The 24,212-nt window shown below is 36.5% G+C and overlaps 1 protein-coding gene across 1 annotated transcript in view; it reads left to right on the forward strand.

The window, feature by feature from the left end:
* The first annotated feature begins 7,265 nt into the window (after positions 1–7,265).
* Positions 7,266–24,212, forward strand: part of LOC138697038 (streptococcal hemagglutinin-like) — a 76,209-nt gene continuing 59,262 nt past the window's right edge. Inside the window, exon 1 of the mRNA XM_069822631.1 lies at positions 7,266–10,359. The gene's annotated coding sequence lies outside the window, so the exon portion shown is untranslated. The remainder of the gene's footprint in view (positions 10,360–24,212) is intronic.

Raw genomic sequence — 24,212 nt, forward strand, 5'->3', positions numbered from 1 at the left:
TTGAACATTGTCAGTACTGTCGACGTATCTTAAAACAGTGGACAATTGACTCTGATTAGAGCAGTAACTTGTTTCATCAACAACAATGGCCACAAAAGGTTTTATGTTCTTTATCATAACCCCACTTATAGCAAATATTAAGTCATTCTGAATTGCGAGAGAAGTACCACGAAATACTGTTGAACTCTCAAGATGATTGGCCAGTAAATGGTCAAATTCACTTAAGGAACTTAAATATTCAATATAATTTCCTATATTGTCTGATTCCACACTCTCGTTATGTCCCCGAAAAGCCAATTCTTGTTTTCCTAGAAAGCAGACTGCGTTAATAAGATGCAGTAAAATCTCCCGATTTTTTTTTTCACAAGAGCATTGTGTTGGTTGATGTGTAGAGCTTTTTGCTTATCTAGCTGTAAATCAATTCTTGTCTTCCCAAAGTTTGCAAAGTTCATGCTACTACAAATATGAGCTTTTGATTTGTCGTATTCTAGGACTGCCGTTCGAAGGGAGTCCATATTAGAAAACCCCTCTTTTGACCACACATTAGTTTCGCGGCTAAATAACAAACATGGCCAGCAAAATAGTTTAGACAGTTTAGAACTACCACACAACCAATTCCACTTACCATATGATGTTGAAGTGAAATGGCGTGTGTACTCACGCTGTTTTTCTTTTACGTCCATGGACAAATTTAACTCAGGAGTTGGTCTTTCCATTTTCACAATTTCAACTTTCTCGTTGTTATGTACGACGGTTAAAAGTCACTTTTAATAAACCTTCTATTACACAGTCATTTTCAACACAAACCTCTCCAGAAACTGGTTCTGCCATATTTTTCACAATATCACTTAATTGGGAAATTAAAAACTTAATAATTCACAATTAATATAACTCTTAGACACTCGAACAAATCACAGAATTAAAATAATGCACTGCAAGAACACAATCACATTCAATTGCTAGCGTACTAAGCGTATTGCTGCTTCGCGCCTGCGAAGAAACCGATCACGAGAGCGGCAACTCGCCCCGCCTACACTGCACGATGGAAACAGAAGGGAGCGGGGGGGACGGGCAGTTGTGCGACAGGACAGCTTGCGCGGAACAGTCACAGGCTACCTCACGTAGCAAGCGGTTTCTCCAGCGATGCCGCCTTGACAACTTGTTTCTTTTCGAGAGCAGAGAGCGCATATAAATCTAACAATTACTTTAATTTTAATTACTATGGTAAAACTAATAATACAAAATTATTACATTATGTTATATTATAAACTTTTTCTTTTGTAATTTCCTTGGGCTACCACCGGTAGCCCCGGTAGTCCGCAAAATACGCCCCTGTTCTCTCGCCGTAGTAAACGTGAACAGAATTTCGGACTTAGTTATGATTGTGTGAAGTCATGTTTTGCTTTTCATTTAATCATAACACCAACACATACCAATGTTGTGGTTTTATGTAGACGTATTTTCTTTTATATGAATGATTTTGACTAGACTAGACTAAACAGAAGAAAATGTATTGTAAAACAGTTTAAAATGCCGTGGTGTTGTGATTTTTCGTGTTCAGAGGGAACAACAAAAACAGAACATGAAGAAGGGGTTCATTTCATGTATTTCCGAACAGAGAAAAGTTACTCCAAAGATTTAAATCATGGGTGAAGAAAATCAACAGAAAAGGTTTTACACTATCGAAAACTACTGTTGTGTGTTCCAGTCATTTCCGTGAAACTGATTTTGAAGAATCGTCTTTACTAAAAAGACGTTTAATAAAAGACAATAGAACTCCTATGAAAATTAAGAAAACTTCTGTCCCTTCCTTATTTTCGAAAGGAGAATCTCCCCAAGACAGTTCTTATCTATGCACTCCTCTGCTTATAAATGAAAGAAGGTCGTCGAAGAAGCAATAGCAAGTTGCAGTGATGCACCTAAAGCTGAAAATATTGACGTGTGTGTAGTTCTCGATGAGGCTGAAAATTCACAGGAACCTAATATAAACAAAGCTGTGCAGTGTGAGATAGGGTGCGAGACGCTAAGAAATGTGTGTGGTCAATCAGATGTGGGGGAGCAGAAACTGACTTAGAGACATCTTTTCAAATAGAAGAAGAAACTTAAAATTCTAATTCATAGGTTCCGAGGACGCTGCACATGAAACAGAAAGTAAATAGGGAGTCAAAAAGTGTTTTTTTTTTTTTTGTCAGCGTTACAAATTTTGTTTTTCTTCTGTAATACACTCAGGGACAAAAAAAACCGGACACTTCTATATTTGCTTGTATTTTGTTGCCAATTATTTCAAAATGAAACAAAACCCATTTAAACAAAATAATGTTTCATTTAGCACCTTATACGACAACATTTGAAAAAAAAAAAATCTCTAATGAGAAAATTTGCAAAAAATTACAAAGGGTGTATAACTATGGCATCGTTTGGTCTAACTGTTTTTCTCATTTTATGGTGCCTTAAACATTAAAAACTCTTTTTAGTAACGGGTATTACCCCCTCTGGCTTGAATAACTGCATCCATACGTCTTGGCATGCTCTCAATTTGGTTAGCAATGTCTTCTTGAGGAATAAGTTCCCATTCTTCGTCAAGTGCTCGCCTTTAACTCTTGTAACGATTCTGGTCTCGGTCGTCTATTCTTAACATGCCATCCCAGCATGTCCCACACGTGTTCAATTGGGTTCATGTCTGGACTCCTTGCTGGCCATGGAAGAACATGGATTCCCACTTCTTGGAGATAATCTCTGACCGCATGGGCAATATGCGGCTGTGCATTATCATGCATTAAAACAAAATTATCGCCTACAAATTGGCCAAATGGCACAACATGATCAGCCAAGCAGTCATTTATATACCTACCAGCTGTTAGTCTTCCATTTTCAACAAAAACCAACTCTGTACGAGCATCCGTACACACTCCTGTCCAAACCATCACTCCACCACCTCCATACGGCACATTTTCGGAAATGCAACACTGTGAAAATCGTTCTCCCCTCCTTCTCCAAACTCCTTCACGTCCATCAGGTGAGCACAGATTGAAACGGGACTCATCGGTGAACAGAACACAGCTCCACTGTCCATTTCTCCAATCTCTGTGATCATTTGCAAAACGCAGTCGTTCAACTCGATGCATCCTGAGAAGTCTGGGACCAGTTGCTGGTCTACTTGATATCAGTCCACTTGCTTTCAACCTCCTTCTAACTGTTTTGGCCGAAATTGGGCGTCCATGCATGTTAACAAAATGCTGGGCTACACTAGTAGCTGGCAGGTTGTACTCCCTAAGAACTCTCAACACCATATACCTGTCTTCATTTGGATTTGTAGCTCTTGGACGACCCGAACCTGGTCTTCTAGTATATTCTAGGGTCTCTCTATACCGTTTTATGGCATCATGGGTTGTGCTTCTAGCCATATTCATAACATTTGCAATGTAACGTACACTGCGTCCATCATCGTAAAGGGCTACAGCTCGAGCCACATCTTCAGGTCGCATCTTGTTTTAAGACAAATGTTACAACCCCACTTAAACTCAGAAAATGTAAAAATAAAGAAATAACGAATGATAACGATAATGAAGCACAAGATGGTGGAGACAAAATTGTTATAGCTGAGACTCCGAAAGCAAAATTGGAATAATTGGTTGTAATGGCTTGTTTACAAAACAAAAACAATCAACAATGTATACACGTCTCCATAACAAGAGATGGCTACCATAATATTGTATGAGAAGATAATGTTTTGCAAAATACCAGCAAATATTAAAGTGTCCGGTTTTTTTGTCCCTGAATGTATTTGTCATTCCTATTTTACAAATATTTGGTAGAAACAATAGGACCATTGCTGAAAGTTAATGCAGTGTACCAGAATGCCCGTAATTGGGAGTGGAAATCCGAACAGAGGTGAAGAATAGGAGTGAGTTCTGCGTTATACTTGTGCGATATAAGATACAGATTGTTTGAAAAATTTTCAAAAACTTTACATCGGCAAGACAACATTTTATAAAATAATTTCAAAATTCGTAGAACCAACAGTCAGATGTACTTATTTTCAGATTCATGAACAACTTATCAATTCCCTAAAAGATAAAAACGTGCAAATCACGGTGATGGCCAATTTGACTCACCTAGTTACAGTGCAAAATATGTGACTTACAGTGTAATGGACTTCGATTCAGATAAGATTATAGACTTCGTAGTTCTGAAAAAAGGTCTAATTGTAGGCGAAGCAGCATGCGAAAAAGTTCTAGATCGCCTAAAAGAAAAAATGAACATTACCCTCTTTCTATCGGGCCACCATAGAGGAATTAGGAAATTGATAAGGACCAAATATGAATGGATGGGCTATCAATCTGACATTTAGCACATGGCAAAAAGCTTAAAGCTGCCGGACAAATGTGGAAAGAGAGCATCATAAATTACCTATGTGGTCTTGTGCTACATGTGAAGGTGATTCTGACGACTTAGAAGACAGATTCATTTCTGTATTAAATCATGTTTGTAATATACACGAATGGGGAGAAACAGAGACATAATAAAAAATGCGCACACATTCACCCATACAATAGTGAGAGGGAATGGATCGAACCTGGATCCAGCGATTACAATGCTCTGAAAAAAGTTGTATGTAACCCTGCCCTTTTGAAAGACCTAAATCAGACTAATCAATTTTGTCACACCAGCAAATTTGAATCATACCATAACGAGAGATTGCTTTACACTCCTAAGAGAAAACACATTCCATATGGTGGAATGGTAACAAGAACTATGATTGCGATAATGGACCGTAATTACAACGTGAAAAGAGATGTAACTGGCTCCAGACTCCAGTACTCTAAAGCCACTAAACGATGGGTAGAAGACAAAACATACAGCTGGAAGAAAAATGCGTGGAGAGAAGATGATATACAGAAAAATGTCTTGGAAGTAGTTCTGGTTATCAACTGCCACAATTCGATGCTCCACATGTTTTAGAGGTTCCCCCAAACATAGCTTCGTGCCTAAACCATGTGACTCAACAATATGACGCAATAGAATAATATTGTAACTTTTATTAGTAACAACAATGTAATTTATTCGTCACAACAATAATTCCTTTCTACAATTCGCCTTAAACGCCCTCATCAACAATTGGATTTTCACTCAACACAGTATTCGTTATAGCACTCCACCGACGACAATGACAATTTACTTGGACTAGTACGAACAACAATGAACTGTTAATCTTAACTAATATTTACAAAGCACTATTTACAAATCAGAACTATCAGTTCTCAGTTCACAGTTCTTCTATCTCAGTCACTCGAGTCCACAGTATCTCGAACCACAGACCTTCAGAGACAGTTCACTGTACTCGAACTCGGGTCCCTCCAACTGCGGTCCACTGCATTCGAACTCAGGTCCCTCCAACTGCGATCCACTGCACTCGAACTCAGGCCTTCGGATGCTGACGCAGATGCGGACGCACACTCGAGTCGAACTCCGGTTGGCTTGACTGGCTTGCTTGCTCTGGCTTACTCACGGACTGAATAACTGAAAACTCTGCTCGAGTTCGCTGGCGCTTCTTCTTTTATAGCAAAATCATAGTTGCGAGAAATTTCTACAGGTGTGTAGAGAATTATCTCGATATCTCCACTTCGACGCACTTCTGGAATAGTCAGGAAGGTCGTTCCACATTCACTGCGTTAAGTAGCAGCTGCGCGCGCAGCCTCCCCTCGCGTGTAGGCCCCTTTCCCCTTTCCCCGTGAAGCCCGCGCGATATGCTCTCTCGCGGGACGCTGGTCGTGAGTTCGAATCTCACGTCGCTGTCACAATATAAACCATGTACTAATTTATTGTTGAGATAAACACGTATTTGCAGTCCATTCATAACGAAAATTTCACGTCTCACATACATTCACTCACTCAGTGAAGGCGTTGACCTAGGTTATAATGGATCGACATATTAAACCTTTTCAGTTTGAACCCTTACCAGACCCAAGTTGTTCTAATCACTATGAGTACGAAATTCAAAATGGGTAAGTTATTATTATTATTATTATTATTATTATTATTATTATTATTATTACAGTATATGCATGTGTTAGGTCCTAAGTGTGTTAATAATAACTGACTGTAATGTATGAATATATATTTACTCGTTCTACGCTGTATGTCAAAAGGAAATACAACGCAGTCTTATGAAGCGATCAGTGGTTATGACGTCAGAGCTTGCAGTAAGACCTTTAATATTTCGCAAACTGAAAGGCGTAGAGCGATGCGACAAACACCGTTAATCCAAAGATTACTTTGGTAAACATCCTATAATATAATCGAAATATGGAATTTTATCGCGGACTGCTCCTTTAATTATTATGTCTATTTACATTCCTCTAGTTACGTTCTTCTCACTGGGTATGTGAGATAACTCGGACCTGGAGTACTACCTCCTTGGCCCCCAAATACCTTCTTTGCATGTAAAGATAATACCTTTACATTCTTTAGGAAACGAAAGTTACTTTGCTCCAAAATATGACAGCCTTCCCTCACACTCTTCATCACTTAACTGTAGGAACGAACAAGGGATAAACACTTAGCTTAGTTACCAATTCTTGAAGTTATTGTCATATTTCATTTGTGCCACGTGCCTAAGGGTTGAGGAGAAGATGGGAATTTATCAATTTCAAGAAGAAAGGCCGTCATGTTTTGGAGCAAAGTATACCTCATCATTATTACAATCTAAAAAGCGTCACATTCCAGTAAAGTGCCCCGTAATTTTCGCATGGTACACATTGTGGACGTAAGAGTTAGTGACAAAATTTTCTCCGAAGAACTTTCAATTGCACAACTGAACAACACTGCACTACACAGCATGTCTTAGTAGCAGTGGCGTGCAGTCAACCCCAGCAACCCCAGCACTGCTGGGGTAAGTAATTTCTATACACCGTTGTTTTACTATACTATATTCATTGTTGCATAAATCTAGTTTGAATTTCCCACGCGCGAATCCACTATGATGTGCTGTCAGATGAGAGCTCGCCAGACCCAGCAATACTGAATTTGCTGAGTTAGCGCATGCGCTCTCTATATTTCGGGTGTGCTTTGTGGGTAAGAGAGTGAGAGGGGGTTAGTCGTGTATAATGTAAGAAATCCTGCAAGCTGGCGGTAGGTGACGTCAGAATTCTTATCCATCCAGTGAGAGCTCACTGTTCTTAGCGCGTGGAGCCATAGAGGTATAAATGGTGAATTGGCGGAAGGTTTTAAAAATATTGATGATAATATTATTGAACATATTTTACTCGTATCAAGTTGGAAGTTACCTTTTAGCTGGAATGTAAACTTGTTAATAAACAGTAGGCCTACATAGTTAATTTATTTAATGTGTTTTATAATGTAGTTATTTCTGGACTGACTTTTATTGCATTCAGTTTGTTAACTTGGTAAGCGTGGCCAACTACAATTTTAATTTGTGTTTACGCTTAGAATTTACACATGTCGCGAAGTAGTTAAAGGTAGTTAATGCAATTCGCTTTGTGGCATTGTCATTGAAATATTATAGTTGTTATATTAATTTTATTAAGAACATTTGTAATTTATATGAAAAATGAGTATATTGGAGTGCATAATTGAGAAGCTACATGAGCGACCGTTTTCAACGAGGCCTTTTCAAGAAAAGAAGAGCATTATACAGGAAGGTAGGCCAACCCCTGAGTTGCCAGATTTGGTACATAAATCTAAAAATTGTACCAGACATTTTACAGTTTCTTCTTATGAGAAATATTTATGGCTAGCTGGAAGCAGAAAATATAACTCTCTATTTTGTTGGAATTGTCTGTTATTTGGCCAAGATAGAAATATCAGCTGAACAAAATCAGGTTACATTAACTTAGGGAGCTTCACAAAAGCAGCAGTTTCTCATGAGCAATCTGTTGGGCACATCAAAGCATCCTATTTAATTGCCTCTTTTGGAAGAGTTCGGGTTGACATGCAACTAAGTGACCAGCTTAAAAATGAAATAACTTTTCATAATAAGAAAGTTGAGCAAAACAGGGAACTCCTTAAGAGATTTATTCATGCTGTGTGTTTTCTAAGCAAGCAAGAACTTGCATTCAAAGGCCATGATGAATCCAGTACTTCCATTAATAGGGGTAACTATAATCTTTTCGCTGCAAGAAAAATCCTAATATAAACAATAGCACGTGACTGAAGTGAGGCTTCATTGGCCGCTGTTTGACGCCATAGATTCTCAGTACGTGTTCCCATCTACTGTTGTACATTCTGTTTCATGTTAAACATTTCCCGTTACTCGTCAAGTAGGCCTAACCTCACTACTGTGCATTCGTTTGCTTAGGAAACATTTACTTTATAATTACTGTAATTAAATTATTTTTAAGTCTTATGTCTTCACAATGGACAGTTGAGGATGCAAAAGCCATACTTCAATACCACGTGCTTACGTGAAAAACTACGAGCTCAAGTGACGCCAGCTTGTTACAAGAACAGATTACCTCGGTATTACTGTTGGTATTCATCCGCGTTCATAGTACATAACAAAATATATAAGTAGCTTTTCTTTTACATAGCGTTTTACATATGAGTGAAGTTATATATTTCATCGTATTTAACAACTAGAATTCAATATTTTATTGTGGTTTCCAAATACGAACTGTATTTTCCTGCGTCATGTGAGTATTTCGACTGGGAGCCAATCACGGGTATGACAGCAAGGTGCTTGTGTTTACATTAGGATTTTTCTTACAGCGAAAACAGTATATGTTGAACTTCTGAAATATACTGCAGAATACGATCCCCTCTTGAAAGCACACTTAGAAACCTCTACAGTATTCAAAGACGTGTCTAATAGAATACAAAATGATCTAATAGAAGCAGTAGCCAAATCTTTATTAGAAGAAATAAAATTAGAAATAAAATTAGCCAATTATGTTGTAGTTTTAGTTGACGAAACAACAGATGTCTCTAATACTGCACAATTTTCCATTGTACTTCGATACGTACATAATGGCCAAACAAAAGAAAGGTTTATTAGCTTTCAAGATGTAAGTGAAAATCGCACAGCTCCAGAGATTGCTGAGCTAATAAGACAATACTTGACGGAATTTGACAGCAATGATAAACTAATCGCACAGTGTTATGATGGAGCGGCCTCAATGGCAGGTCGTATAAACGGGGTACAAGCACTTATTAAACAGACACATTCACAGGCGTTATTTGTACATTGTTATGCGCACTGTCTAAATTTGGTACTATCAAACACAGTCAATAACATAAAAGAATGCAAAATTTTTTTTAGTACTCTGAGTGGCATTGCTGCCTTCTTCTCCCAGTCACCCAAGAGAACCAAGTTCCTAGATGCGTTTCTACAGAGGAGGCTACCTAGTGTTGCACCAACTCGATGGAATTATACAAAGAGATTGGTAAATATAGTCTATGTCCATAGAAATGACTTATATAAGGTGTTTGATGCAATGCTAAACAATTCAAGTGAAATTGAGAAAGATATTTTGGCACCTGTAAAGGGTTACCTTCTAAATTTGAGAGACTTCACTTTCTGTTTTCTGCTGAGAACTTTTGACAAAATATTTGCATTTACTAGTGTTCTATATAACATTCTTCAAAGCAAATCTTTTGACATTGCCTTCTGTTGGAAGAAAGTAGATGAAACTCGCAGAAAAATATCAGCCATGAGAAATGAATTTGAAACTGTTTTTGCAGAAACAGCAGATGAAGTCAGAGAACCGTGCAAAAGAAATGTGAATTACAAACAAATATATTATGAAATATTTGACAATGTTGACAGCCATCTAGAAAGTCGATTCCAAGACTATGGTAGCTTAGGCTTTTTAGAACTAATATCAAGTGAGAATGGAAAATATGACATTTATCAAAAGCAGTTCCCACAGATTGAATTCTCTAACTTACTTAGCGCCTATGGTAACCATTTTGAGGAAGTCAGGTTGCGAAATGAGCTAACTGTGTTCTATGCTGCTGATGATTTTAAAGAAAAAAACTCATTTGAGTTATTACAAATAATGTCAGACAAATCCATTTCGACATGTTTTCCACAGCTTTCAAAGTTAATTTCACTAATATGTACAATATCAGTATCTACAGCTTCAGTCGAGAGGTCTTTCTCAGCATTAAAACGAATTAAAACATATTCAAGAAACAGGACTGGCGAAAAAAGACTATCAAATCTGGCGTTACTGTCAATTGAAGCAGATCTTCTTGAAGAAATCAGGCAAAAGGACACATTCTTCGAAAGGACTGTAGGTTTCTTTGCTGTGCAGGACAGGAGAATGGAGTTCACCATTAAGTAACAAAACAGCACTTTCATTCCTGGCGTACGGTTATCCCATAACATACCTGCATTATGTAAGTATTTTAAATATTTATATTAATATATTTAAGATGATTAATATTGCACTTATTCACTATTATGTTAAACAATTTTTTTTTTTTTTTTTTTTTTTGCTGGGGTATCGATGAATGTCACCGCACGCCACTGCTTAGTAGTCTACTATAGTGCAACGTTTATTGTTATAATTGTTACTGTAACGTTTCTTGTTAGTATTGCAACTAACAAACAATAAAATTACAAGAAATGAATAAGCAATAAAGAAAACCAAACAACTTGGCTCAGATGGTAGTGACTCATATTCGAAAGGTCTCGGGTCAAATCCTATGGTCAGTCAATATGATTGAGGATTTCATGGTTTACCTCAGTCACGAAGGCACATGCCGGATTGGAAATTTACATGATTCATGATCTCCTTAATCACAAATATCATAAACATTAAAACAAAATCTAAATCAGTTACATGAACATAAACCACGTTTCCACTTTTGCAACTGCGCAGGAATAATGAGAGGCAAAAACAGTTGCCAGTTAAAAGTGCAACTTCACTTGCGCACATCTCGTTTTCATTTACGCACATATTCCTGCGATTTCGGATCCAGTCCGAAGAGCAGTATCAACGCTTGATAATGTACGTAGCTATCACTGCAGCTGTTTCGGTTATTGTTGCTGATCAACCACAACGGAAGCGAGAAAAAAGATCTTTATTTTGGATGAGCAAATATCACAAAGGAAGAGATGAAACTAGAATCATGATTGACGAAGTGAAACTGGCCGAAAATAACACTGTTTAAAAATTTACGCGGATGTCAAGATCAGATTTTGAAATGACATTACAACTGATTGGGCCAAAAACAAGTTTTTCTTTTTTTTTTTTGTGACGCAGTTTCAGCAGGTACCAGACTGGCCATATGTTTAAGGTTTTCAGCTACTGGTAACAATGTTCCAAATTTAAGGTTCGTTTTCTAATTGTCAGTTCCTACTATTTCACACTATAAAAGAAGTTTTCCCCAGATTATGAAGGCTCTCTAAACTCACGTAAAGGTAAGATTTTTAAATTTATTAGGCCTATTTGTGTTACTAATTTAATTTATTGGTGAAACATACCATAAACAAAAAGAAATAAGACAATAAAATAAAAGTTTCTTTTCTGCAATCAAACTTTTTTTTTTCAGAAGGAGCCCAATAATTATCTGGTTTATTATTTATGATTAATTGGATTATTGACACAGAGTATAACAGTCTACGTAAAGGTAGGGACAGGAGAGTAAATAAATCTTTAATTACTTACTTACAGCATTTAAAGAACCTGGAGGTTCATTGCCGTCCTCACATAAGCCCGCCATTGATCCCTATTCTGAGCAAGATTAATCCAGTCCCTACCATCATATCCTACCTCCCTCAAATCCATCTTAATTATTGTTGTTATCCAAGATGGCGGCCGACTTGGGAAATGTAAATGTAGCTCCCGCATTTTGTAGTAATTTCAATCTTCCAAACAACGAATCGTGTACAAGGTGTTGCAGTCTGGAAAGGAAAGTGGATAAACTTCAAGGAGAGTTGTTATCTGTGTTGGAAATAATTAAAGTGCTGCAAGAGGATGGAAACAGTCTACAGCACCAAGGAGAGGTTCCAATTTGTAGGCCTAATTGCAGTACCGCGAAAGAAGAAAGTTCCTTGGAAACGCTTGGATGGACTATAGCAACAGGTAAAAAGGGGACCAAAGCAAATAATTCTAGAGAATTTCACCATACCGATCGACAACCGTTTCCAGTAATAGTAAATCGCTACGAAGTGCTCCAGAGTCAACAGGAGAAGGAAAGTGTGGTTCAAAGGAAGAACGAAAATGGCGGAAAATGTAAACAAAGAAGTCTACAGAGTACAAAGAAACGTACTGTTACAGTTATTGGTGACAGTCATGCGAGAGGTTGTGCAGAGAACATAAAATATCTTAGTAAAGTGCCGATTAATGTTACTGGTTACGTGAAACCCAACGCTAGCACTAAAGATATAGTAGAAAGTGCCAAATCTGACATCACGAAATTAACAAAAAATGACTTTGTGGTAGTGTGGGGAGGTACAAATGACATCAGCAAAAACAATGCAGCCCATGCTATTAGGAACCTGACGTCGCTTGCAAATAAATGCAGTCATACAAATGTCCTGCTCATAAGTGCTCCACACAGACATGATCTCATAGCTTCATCTTGTGTAAATAAGGAAGTCAAGTCATTTAATTGTAGACTGAAAAAAAGGATGGTAATCTTCAAAAATGTTAGGATAATCGACGTAAACCTGGATAGAAATAAATTCACTAGACATGGACTTCATCTTAACAACAGTGGGAAGCAACAAATGGGAGAACACATTATGAATGAAATATTGAATGTAATTGGGAGTGCAACAAGGGACCCCATCGTGATGGATTGGACCAGACCGGATACAGAAGACTCGACAAAAGAAACCGATGTCATCGAGGGAACAGCTGACAGGGGAGACTCGGCAGAAGAAGACGACACCATCGAGGGAACAGCTGACAGGGGAGACTCGGCAGAAGAAGGCGAAGCCAACAAGTGAACAGCGGACATGGGAGATTCGACAGAAGAAGACGACCCCAACAAGGGAACTACTGACAGGGGAGACTCGGCAGAAGAAGACGACGTCATCAAGAAAAGTGCTGACAGGGGAGAACTACCCGAGGAACTGGATGCTGACGAGGGAACTGCGGATAGGGGAGAACTGTCCAAGGAATCTGAAGCTGACAAGGGAACTGCTGATCTTCGTAAATCTCAGAGGAAAAGGATACCTCCTAAAAAGCTAAGTGAAGATTTTTTATAAACAGATCAATCAATAGGATAGATAATATTGGTAAATTAATTACACTTGATATGGTAAAGACTTCTGGTAATACTAATAATATATTCAACTCTACTGGTATGTCAATAATGCATCAAAACTTTCAATGCCTTAAAAATAAGTTAAATGAATTAGAAGTACTATTCAGTCATGAATTACGAGATATAGATATTTTGTGTTGTACAGAACATTGGCTAAATGAAAAAGAAGTAACTTTATTCCATATTAAAAATTATAAACTTGCAAGTTCCTTTAGTCGCACAAAGTATAAAAACGGAGGCTCAGCAATATTTGTAAAAGCCACCAGTAACATATCTCATATTGAGAAAAGACAAACATACTACCTTAACCGAGAAAAGGATTTTGAACACGTAGTAACAGAAATAAATTACTCAAATTATTGTTTCACAGTAGCCTGCATTTATAGATCACCAAGTGGATCTTTGAAAACATTTCTTGAGAATCTTGAAATCCTATTGCACTCGTTAAAAAACAAGAATAAACCATTAATTTTATGTGGCGATTTCAATATAGATTTTTCAGAAAGCAATAGTGCAGCTTCTGATTTCAGATCACTGATTCATTCATTTAACTTAATAGAAACTATAGATTCCCCCCACACATATAACTCCTACATCACAGACATGCCTGGATCAAATAGTTATTGATAATGATTTCTACCCATTCTCAGCAGAGAATATAAAAATGGAAATTTCAGACCATAATGCTACATTTTTACATATAAAATTAGAAGCAAATGCTGAACCTAAAGCTAGTAATAAGTCCGTCAGCTATAAAAGATCATTTAATGAGTCAAATATAGAATACTTTAAATCTATGCTCCTAAAAGAAGACTGGTCTGATGTGTTTAACAAAACAGATGTAAATGAAAAATCAGTGGAATTCATTAACACTGTAACACATTATTTCAATATCGCATTTCCAATTTAAAAAATTATTCTTTCAAACAAAATGAATAAATAAAAAATTGGATAACGAAAGGAATCATAATTTCTTGTAAAAGGAAAAGACAATTGCACAATATATGTCAATATACAAATGATTTAAATCTCAAACTATATTATAAAACATATTGTAACATCCTAAAAAAAGTAATCCATAAGGCAAAATTAAATTACAATCAGGACTTCATTTTGAGAGCAGAAAATAAAAGTAAAGCAATTTGGGATGTGGTAAAAAGGGAAACCGGGCAAAAATCAGACACAGCAAAAGTCAATATTGAATTATTAAACAATGGTAGCTTAATTAAGAGTCCACATAAATTAGCTGAAGTGTTTAATAATTACTTTGCAAATGTTACGCAAACTTTAGAACCTGCACCAACAAGGAATCCGCAGTCAACCTTTCAACATACAGGGAATAAAAGTACAATTTTTTTAAAACCAGTAACCACAGAAGAAATTCACAAAATAATGGGAAACCTAAAATATAGCCTGGCATGTAGAATTGACGAAATCCCAGATGCAGTAATAAAAGCTTGTAATCATCTTTTAGCTCTGCCAATGACAGACATCTGTAATTTATCCTTAGTCACTGGTAAATTTCCAGAGATCTTTAAAGTAGCAAAAGTTTGCCCAATTTTTAAGAAGGGAGTTAAACAAAATATTGAGAACTATAGGCCTATATCCCTATTATCTGGGTTCTCGAAAGTCCTTGAAAAGGTTATGTACAACAGATTAGTCTCATTCCTAGAATATAATAATATACTGTCAAATTCTCAGTTTGGTTTTAGAAAAGGTAAAGGAATCAATAATGCTGTAATATCGTTTATCGAATCAATCCTCAATGCTAAAAACAATAAAGAACAAACCGTTGGACTTTTCCTGGACCTTAGCAAAGCATTTGACATGGTTAATCATGAAATTCTAATCTGGAAACTACAACAATTTGGCATAAGGGGATTAGCAGGGAACTGGTTCATCTCGTACTTAAGCAATAGGGAACAGGTTGTACAAATTGGCTCAGTAAAATCAAAATCCGTTCCTATGCCCCATGGTGTCCCTCAAGGCTCAATTCTTGGTCCAATATTATTTCTCCTATACATAAATGATCTCCCGTTAAATATAACTGAAGGGAAAACTGTCTTATTTGCAGATGACACAAACATAATACTGAATGATAATAAGGAAGAGAACTTGCAAATGAAAATTAATGCAACATCAACGAAACTAGACAAGTGGCTAGCAAATAATAAGCTTAAATTAAATGTAAATAAAACTGTATATGCATCTTTCAATCAATATCCAACTGACCAGATTCACATAGTTCTTAGTAATACCATAATTAAGGAAGTGGAATGCTCTAAATTTTTAGGTATATGGATAGATTCCAGTCTAACATGGGAAAAGCATATACAACATGTAACTGAGAAGCTGAGTCGCTTATGTTATGCTTTTTGTGTCCTTGCGAAGATATCATCCATGGAACTTTTAATATCAGTCTATTTTGGATATGTTCATTCAATACTATCATATGGCATTATTACCTGGGGATCTTCACCAAAAGTGACACAAGTCCTCAAATTGCAGAAAAGAATACTCAAAATCATTAAAAAAGTTCCTATTCGGACTGAAAGTATAAAAATTTTCAGAGAACTAAAAATCTTACCTGTACCCTGCATATATATTTTAGAAACAGTGTGCTTTATTCATCAAAACATAGATTCCTTTAAAACAAATTCAACCTATCATGAGTATAACACCAGAACATCCCAAAACATATATCTGAATTACCACAGGCTTACCAGAAGTCTTAACAGCATTTCACATAGAGGCAGCAATTTATATAATAAACTTCCACAGAAAATCAAAGAACTTAACATAAGAAAGTTAAAAAAAGAGGTAAAGAACATTTTATTAACACATATGCCATTTTGCACAAATGAATACCTAAATTTAAAATTTTAGAATTTAACGTTTCTTGATACTGCCCTTGACCATTTATGTTTCAGGTAACTCAGAGTTGAAGAAAAGACAGGGGAAAGCAAAAAGAGAAGATACCAGGTAGAACAGTGGAGACTGAAGATCAAGCTTGTCCTATATATATATATTTTTTTTTCTCTCTTTTTTTTGCATGTCACTTAATATTAAACTGTTAAATTTATTTAGAATTAAGTCTATTTTTGTATTATATTGTATGTTATGTCATTTTTCTTGTATACTGACGACGCCATGAATGCTTGTAATTCTATTCGGCTAATAAAGATCTAATCTAATCTAATCTAATCTAATATTATCCTCCCATATAGAGTACGTCTCGACCTCCCCAAAAGTATTTTTCCCTTCGACCTCCCAACTAAAACTCCATATGCATTTCTGGATTCGCCAATACGTGCTACATGCCCTGCCTATCTCAAAACTCTAGATTTAATGTTCCTAATTACGTCAGGTGAAGAATACAATGCGTGCAGTTCTGCGTTTTGTAATCTTTTCCATTCACCTGTAACTTCATCCCTCTTAGCCCCAAATATTTTTCTAAGCAACATTATCAAACACTCGTAATCTCTGTTCCTCTCTCAAAATAAGAGTCCAAGTTTCATAACCATACAGAACAACCGATAATATAACTATTTTATAAATTCTAAGTTTCAGATTTTTGAGAGCAGACCGGATGACAAAAGGTTCTCAACCGAATAATAACAAGCATTTCCCATATATATTCTGAGTTTAATTTCCTCCCGAGTGTCATATTTGCTACTTGTTATTTGTTAATTTTACTACATCTTCAAAGCATATATTTCCAATTTTTATATTTCCATTTCGTACAATGTTCTGGCCACGAGACATAATCATACACTTTGTCTTTTCGGGAATAATTTCCAAACTTGCTTCAAGTAAAATTCCCGTGTTTTCCATAATCGTTTGTGGATTTTCTCCTAACATATTCATGTCATCCGCGTAGACAAGCAGCTGATGTACCGGTAGTTGTAAATTTTAAGGAAAACATTCTAGTCTCTTTTAAGTGATATTGACATATCCCATTGCAACACAATTTTTAAAAGCTTCTTGTCAATATAAAAGTTATAAAAAACAATGTTATTCTGGGTGACATAAACATTAAAATTTTAGAAAATAGCTTGGATAATTTTGGCAACATGTATTTAAATATCATGCAAGAATATAGAAATACTGTATACCATCCATTTATTATACTTATTACTTTCAACAAATTTTTTATAACCATTAATATCATAGCCAGAGTCATGATCAAGCCAGGTTTCAGTTATAACTATAATATCAAAGTAAAAGGAAAAATTATTAAGTAAAACACAGAGTTTGGAAAAATTCTTGTTGCTGCTATGAATGTTTAAGTGGAATATTTTAAGATCTGATAGCATATTGGTAATATACTCATTGCAGTGAAGTAAACAGTTAGAAACCATTGTGTTATTATTATTATTATTATTATTATTATTATTATTATTATTATTATTATTATTAAATTTGCACTGATGGATTTCATTTAATATAGTATTACTAGCCATTGTTAAGTCAATTATGTTGTATAATTAAACATGAGTACCGACACAATACTATTTAAAATTATTTACATCGTCAACATTAGTGATTTTACTCACTGGACAGCCATCATCTTTTCTTGCAAATATTTTACCATCTCTTGTCCAGACAAATTTATAATTCTTCAGACGTGCTTCATCCCCTGTCTTGGTCACTGCTGTCAGTTGGTCGCCTGCTGTGATGCTTCCTGTCGGAAGTTCCCTGTTGACTTCTTTGTCGCAAACCCTGGACAACTGTCATCTTTTTTGGCCTCATTTCTGAACTGCTGGAGCCATTCATCACGACTTCTCCTCTTTGTGAAGTAGATGACCTGGCCTGGATGGTATACGATGTGCTACGCTTACATTATGTTGCACCAATTCACTACCGCCCATGACTTCCGATATTTGGTCAATGACTTCACAAGTTGATTGTTCATCGATCTCCAGAACTTTGAATAGAATTATATTGTCTCTGTGTGTTCACTGTTGCAGATCACTCACTTTCCATGTGAGATGGTCATTCTCTTGCACTAGCCTCTTCATCTCCTCAGTTGAGTTCATGTCTTGTGTGCGCCAATTCCTCTCTAAGACTGTCGAACTTGGAAGACATGAATTCAACTGATTTTCTGCACTGAAGATTTAAGATCCTCAAACATAAGTTAGTTTGAGGGTGAAAATAATCTGATTGTCCTGATCCTTCCCACTTCCTCCTTCACAGTTTGCACCCATGTTTCTTCCCATTGTTAAGACTAGTAACTCGCACCACAGAGCACACAAAAACCCGACTGTACTCTCCGAGCTTCTGAACTGAAATGTGATGATTAGATGTTTGATGTATGGTATAACTGATTGATGTAGGTTTCTAGTAAATGTTGTAGAAAAATTTAGATTTTTTAATTTTAATGTTCAGATCAAGGAAGTTATTACTTCTGATATGTTCTATTTCATTATTTCGGGATGCAATCTATTGAAGGAATTGACAATGTGTTCTGATTGTGAAGTACTATTGTATATTATATTAAAGTATCGTCACCATATCGGAAGTATGCTTTAATGTTATGTTGTAGTTATATATTAGGAATATGTTGATTTTCTAAGTGCTGAAGGAAAATATCGGCTATGAAGCCTGACATTGAATCTCCCATAGCTAAATCTTTTGTTTGTTTGTACATTTTATTATCGAAAGTAAAATAATTTTGATATAAAGAAATGTGTAATATATTTTCAATTTGTTTTACTGTATTAGGATTAATGTTTAATCCTTGTAATTATGTAACTATTATTTGAATGGTTTCATCTATGTGAATGTTCATGTAAAATTTTCTATGTCCAAGGAAATCATTTTATCATGTTTATTGACTTTTAACATACCTAACTGTTGAATAAGTTGTTGAGAATTCAGAAGTGTATATTTATATTCTGTTGGAAATGTGTGTGTGTGTTTTTTTAAAATCGTAATAGGAATTTATTAATTTTGTGATTAGATGTATTGTGTCCTCTGGTTATTGCTTTAATGTGTTCTTTGTATCGAGTTTGGAATGATATGCCTCTCTGTCCAATGTAGAAACTGTCGCAACTATTGCATGTGAGTTTGTATACACCTGTGTGGTTGTATCTATTTGTTTGTGTGTTGAGATGTCTTTGTAGTGTGTTTTCTGTTCTGTATGCTATGTTGTATTTCTGTTTTCTGAATGAGGATGCGATCTTGAATGTGTTTTTGTTTTCGTATGTTAGTGTGATGTATTTCTTGTGTTTGTGTTTGTTTTGTGTGTTTGTTGAGTTTTTGTTTTGTCTTCCTTATGATGTTGTCTATTATGTTTGGGTTGTAACCATTTTCTTGTGCTATGTATTATCGAAGCTATTTCTAAACCACTTGCCTTTATATTTAATTTGTTCACATCTCAAAATGTATTTCCCTCAGCCCTAAAACATGATGTGGTGACACCAATTCACAAGTCTGTTGACAAATATAATCTTAATAATTACAGACCATTTCACTATTACCCAATCTCTCTAAAGTATTTGAAAAATGTATAAAAACACTGTTAATACAATTTTTAGAAAAAAAAAAAACTACTAATTGATGATCAATTTGGTTTCAGAAAAAATTTGTGCACTGATGATGTTATAATGACAGATACTTCAAAAATAATTCAACAATTAGATGTAGGAAATAAATGTCTAGGAATTTTTCTAGACTTACAAGAAGTTTTCAATGCAGTCAATCATAATATACTTTTGAATAAAATAGATAGATTGGGAATTAATGGATTGGCTTTAAAATTATGTAAATCTTACTTAAGTAACAGAACTCAATCAATGATCACCTTAGTGAATCACGTAACATTTGTATAGGTGTATCTCAGAGGACGATTTTAGATCCTGTTTTGTTTTTAATATATATCAACGATTTACTTAAAATTGACATTTAGAAACATTCTGGTACTCTGTAATCTTATGCTGATGAGACTGTGGTTATATTTAGCAGTTCGAGTTGAAATGAAACTTATCAAAACTCTAACAGTGGTATTAACATTATTAAAGAATGGCTGGATGCTCACTTACTTTCTTTGAACATTTCTAAAACTAAAATTAATAATATTTTCATTAACATCACATGCCCTTGAACAACTAAAAATAAATAATAATAGAAGTATAACAATACACGATTATAACGCATCTACTTGCTCATATAACGCTTTGAATATATCCTCACAAGTTAAATATACAGGTATCATTATTGACCAACATTTAAAATGGGGCAAGCATATCTCATTTCTGTGTATCAGATTGCGTAAAACAATCCACAAATTTTCCATTCTATGTTATTATTTACCTATTTATGTTCTGTGTACTGTGTACGTAGCTCTGTTTCAATCAATAATTCAGTAGGTATGGTAGGCCTATATTAGGTTGGGGAGGTATGAGAAAATCAACTATTCACCCTTTAAATTTGCTGCAAAAAAGTGAATTACCAAAATTTGTCTATATAAACCTTTTGATCACACAACGAAATTAATTTTTCAGAAATTTGGTGCATCAAATCTAGAACAAATTTATAAACAAATATTGTTCATTTACTTCCATAAAAATAACAATAAATTTAAATTTGATCCTCATGAATACTGTACGAGACAAAACCACATTTTCTTTCTAAACACCCCCAAATGTCACACAACTGCTGGATTAAAACACAGCAGAAATGTTTTACCCAGAATATATAATGCATTAATTAGAGCTTACCCTGAACTAAATACATTAAACACACATAGATTTAGGAAACAAATTAGATCAATTATTTAATTGTTTTGCCTTTCCTTAAGCCATATGAGTTTAAAATTGTAATCTAATACTCATATACTTTGTATTTTGTATATTTGTATATGTCATTACATGGTCTGTATTTTACTAGATATTAATATTATTGTGCTGAATTAACACTCTTCAATTTTATATAAGTAGACTGAACTATGCCCAGGCACGAGCTTCTGCTCTTTCGGGATGCAATGCCTAAATGTAGTGTAAACCTTGTGTATTAAATAAATAAATTAGAATAAAAATCCATATTCCCACAACATTTGTAAATTCACGTTTTTAGTCGATCATTTAATAAACAGGCCTACTCAACAGGATACAAATACATAATACAATTAGTTAGTGAGAATGGTTTTAATAAGAAAAGATTCAGAACTTTATCCACAACAGAATTACAACTTTACAACCTATAGAATCCAATAAAGTCAAAACCTGGAACTCTATAACATATATAGGCAAAATTAATAATCAAATATCTGCCTTTTCAAAAAAGAAAATATAAACGTTACTCATAAAATCAACAATACATTAAACAGTATAATCCCCAAAAAAATCAGGAACACTAACAAACATTTACATAATGGAGTTTATCACTTAAATTGTATCGGTACTAACTGCAATATGAAATACATCGGCCAAACAAAAAGGAATTTTCATACTAGATACAGGGAACATGAATCCAATTTCATTAACAATAGTAATAAATCAAAATTTGCCACTCAATTAACACAGTTCATGGACTTAATGGTATTCACAACACATTGCAAGTCTTAAAAACAGTAAATGGTCCATATTTAATTAATATAGCTGGGAAATACTTCATAGCCAGGAATTATAATGAAAACATACAATTGCTAAATGAACAAATTCCTAATTTCCAAAATCCCCTATATCGCATTACCATATAACCATTTATAGAGCAGTTTTGTGTGGCTTCTCGATAAAACTTCCCTCTGCCTTCCTACTCACATTCCACATAGCGTACACGATATATATATATATATATATATATATATATATATATATATATGTATATATATGTATATATATATCGTGTGGGGGGCAAATACTAATTGGGATTTCCTGGTCTCTGATCGGGTCAAAAACCCTGATGGAACTGATATTTAACCCTTGTGGAGAATTTCGGTGAAGTCTGGAGGGCCTAATTAGTCAAATTCACTCTCCTCACCTTCACGCTGGGGCCCCCTGGGATCTTTGAAGATGCGAAAGAGAGTGGTATGCGGATAGGAATGGGAGGCTACCGCATATATATAAATCCCAAGAAGATAGTTTATGATACGATAAAAATGTCATGATGAGTCTTTCCCTGGTAAAAAATTCCGGACGTAAACTATCCCCCCAATCGGATGTCCGGGTGGGGGAAACTGGGGAAGGACATGTCATGACGAAATCCAACGGAGAGAAGAAAAGAAGATGGACAAGGAGACCGACTTCAACGTGGTATGTGAAGACTCCGCCTGTACCAGCTGGACATGATACAACTGGCAAGCCGGCAAAGCCGATGAAGGTACACGCTGTCCCCACAGCACGAGCAGCGACTACTTGTTTGAGCCGAGCAGCCATTACACCGAGTTTGAGGAGGAGGTCTGGGAAGAGGGGTGCAATTATCTGAAATTACTGGAGTGTTATCTATTTTTCTTCCAATTCTATGACGAGACAGAGTTGAAGGAAGCCACGGATGACTTTCGAAATATCCCCATCCTGAAGGCCACACAATCCATGCCAAAACTCATGGCAGCTCGCATGCCAGCACCATCATTGGAACACCAACCAGCAGAAGAAGAAGAAGAAGAAGAAGCTGAGGAACGAATAACGAAGATTGGCTGCTGGTCCTTTTTAAGAAATGTATTTCGTAGACTTCGTCTTTTTAGGCGGTTCTCGAAAGCCAGGCCAGCTCCCATACCATCCATGCCACCTCCCATACCACTCATGCCAGCTTCCATATCACCCATGCCAGCTGTCACACCAATCCCACGAATTATCTTCACAACATTCTATCTACATCCCAAAAATTCTCCCATGCCAGATCCCGGGCCAACTGGCCACCTTTATATCATGCCAGATCGCATTACAACTCCCGTGCCGGATCGCCTGCAATAACCCGTGCCAGATCCCATGCCAGGCCCAATTCCAAAACGCATCTCAGCTCATATACCAGATCCCATTGCCAGCTCCCATTCCAGATCCCATGCCATTGCTCCCATGCGGCTCTCTTTGCCATATCTCCTGTCTCCGCTCCAATGCTAGATCCCAAACCAGATCCCATATTAGCTCCCATTCAAGCTGCTACTGCTAGATCCCTTGCTAGCTCCCATGTCACCGATGCTAGTTCGCATGACAGCTTCCATGCCAGACCCCTTATAAAGTCTCATGCGAGCTCCCATGCCAAATGCCATGCCAGCACACCCGTGCCAGCTCCCATGTCAGATTCCTTGCCAGCTCCCATGCCAGATTCCTTGCAATCTCCTATGCGGGATCCCATGCAAGTTCTGATTTCCGTCTCTCTTGCAAGTGATCCCAAGGTAGATCCCTTTTGAGCTCACACGTCAGATCCCATACTAGGTCCCAATGCCAGCGATCCCAAGGCAGTTCCCATGCCTGATTCCATGCCACGTCCCATTAGCCGCTCCCATGCCACATATAATGCGAGGCCCCATGCCAGATCCCTTTCAAAGTCTCGTGCCTGCGATTCCATGTCAGCTACCATGCTAGATCCCATGTCAGCTCCCATTGCCAGCTTCCATGCCAGATCCCATGTTAGATCGCATGCTAGATCGCATGCCAGATCCCTTGCCAGATGCCATGCCTGCGATCCGATGGGAACTCCAATGGCAGCTCCCATCCGAGATGCCATAGTGGCTTCCATTGCCAGCTCCCATTCTAGCTCCCATCCCAGATTCCTTACAAGATCCAATACCAGCGATCCCATGCGAGCTCCCATTGACATATTCCTTGCCTGCGCTCCCTTGTTAGATCCCATTCCAGATTCCTTGCCAGGTCCCATACCAATTACCATATATATTGTCTGCGCTCCCATGCCAGATTCCTTACCAGTTCCCAAACCAGATCCCATATTAGCTCCAATTCTAGCTGCTACTGCTAGATCCCATGCTAGCTTCCAAGTCATCGATGCTTGTTCGCATGACAGCTTCCATGCCA

This window comes from Periplaneta americana, chromosome 3 (genome assembly GCF_040183065.1).
Source record: "Periplaneta americana isolate PAMFEO1 chromosome 3, P.americana_PAMFEO1_priV1, whole genome shotgun sequence".
In the NCBI taxonomy this organism is placed as follows: Eukaryota; Metazoa; Arthropoda; class Insecta; order Blattodea; family Blattidae; genus Periplaneta; species Periplaneta americana.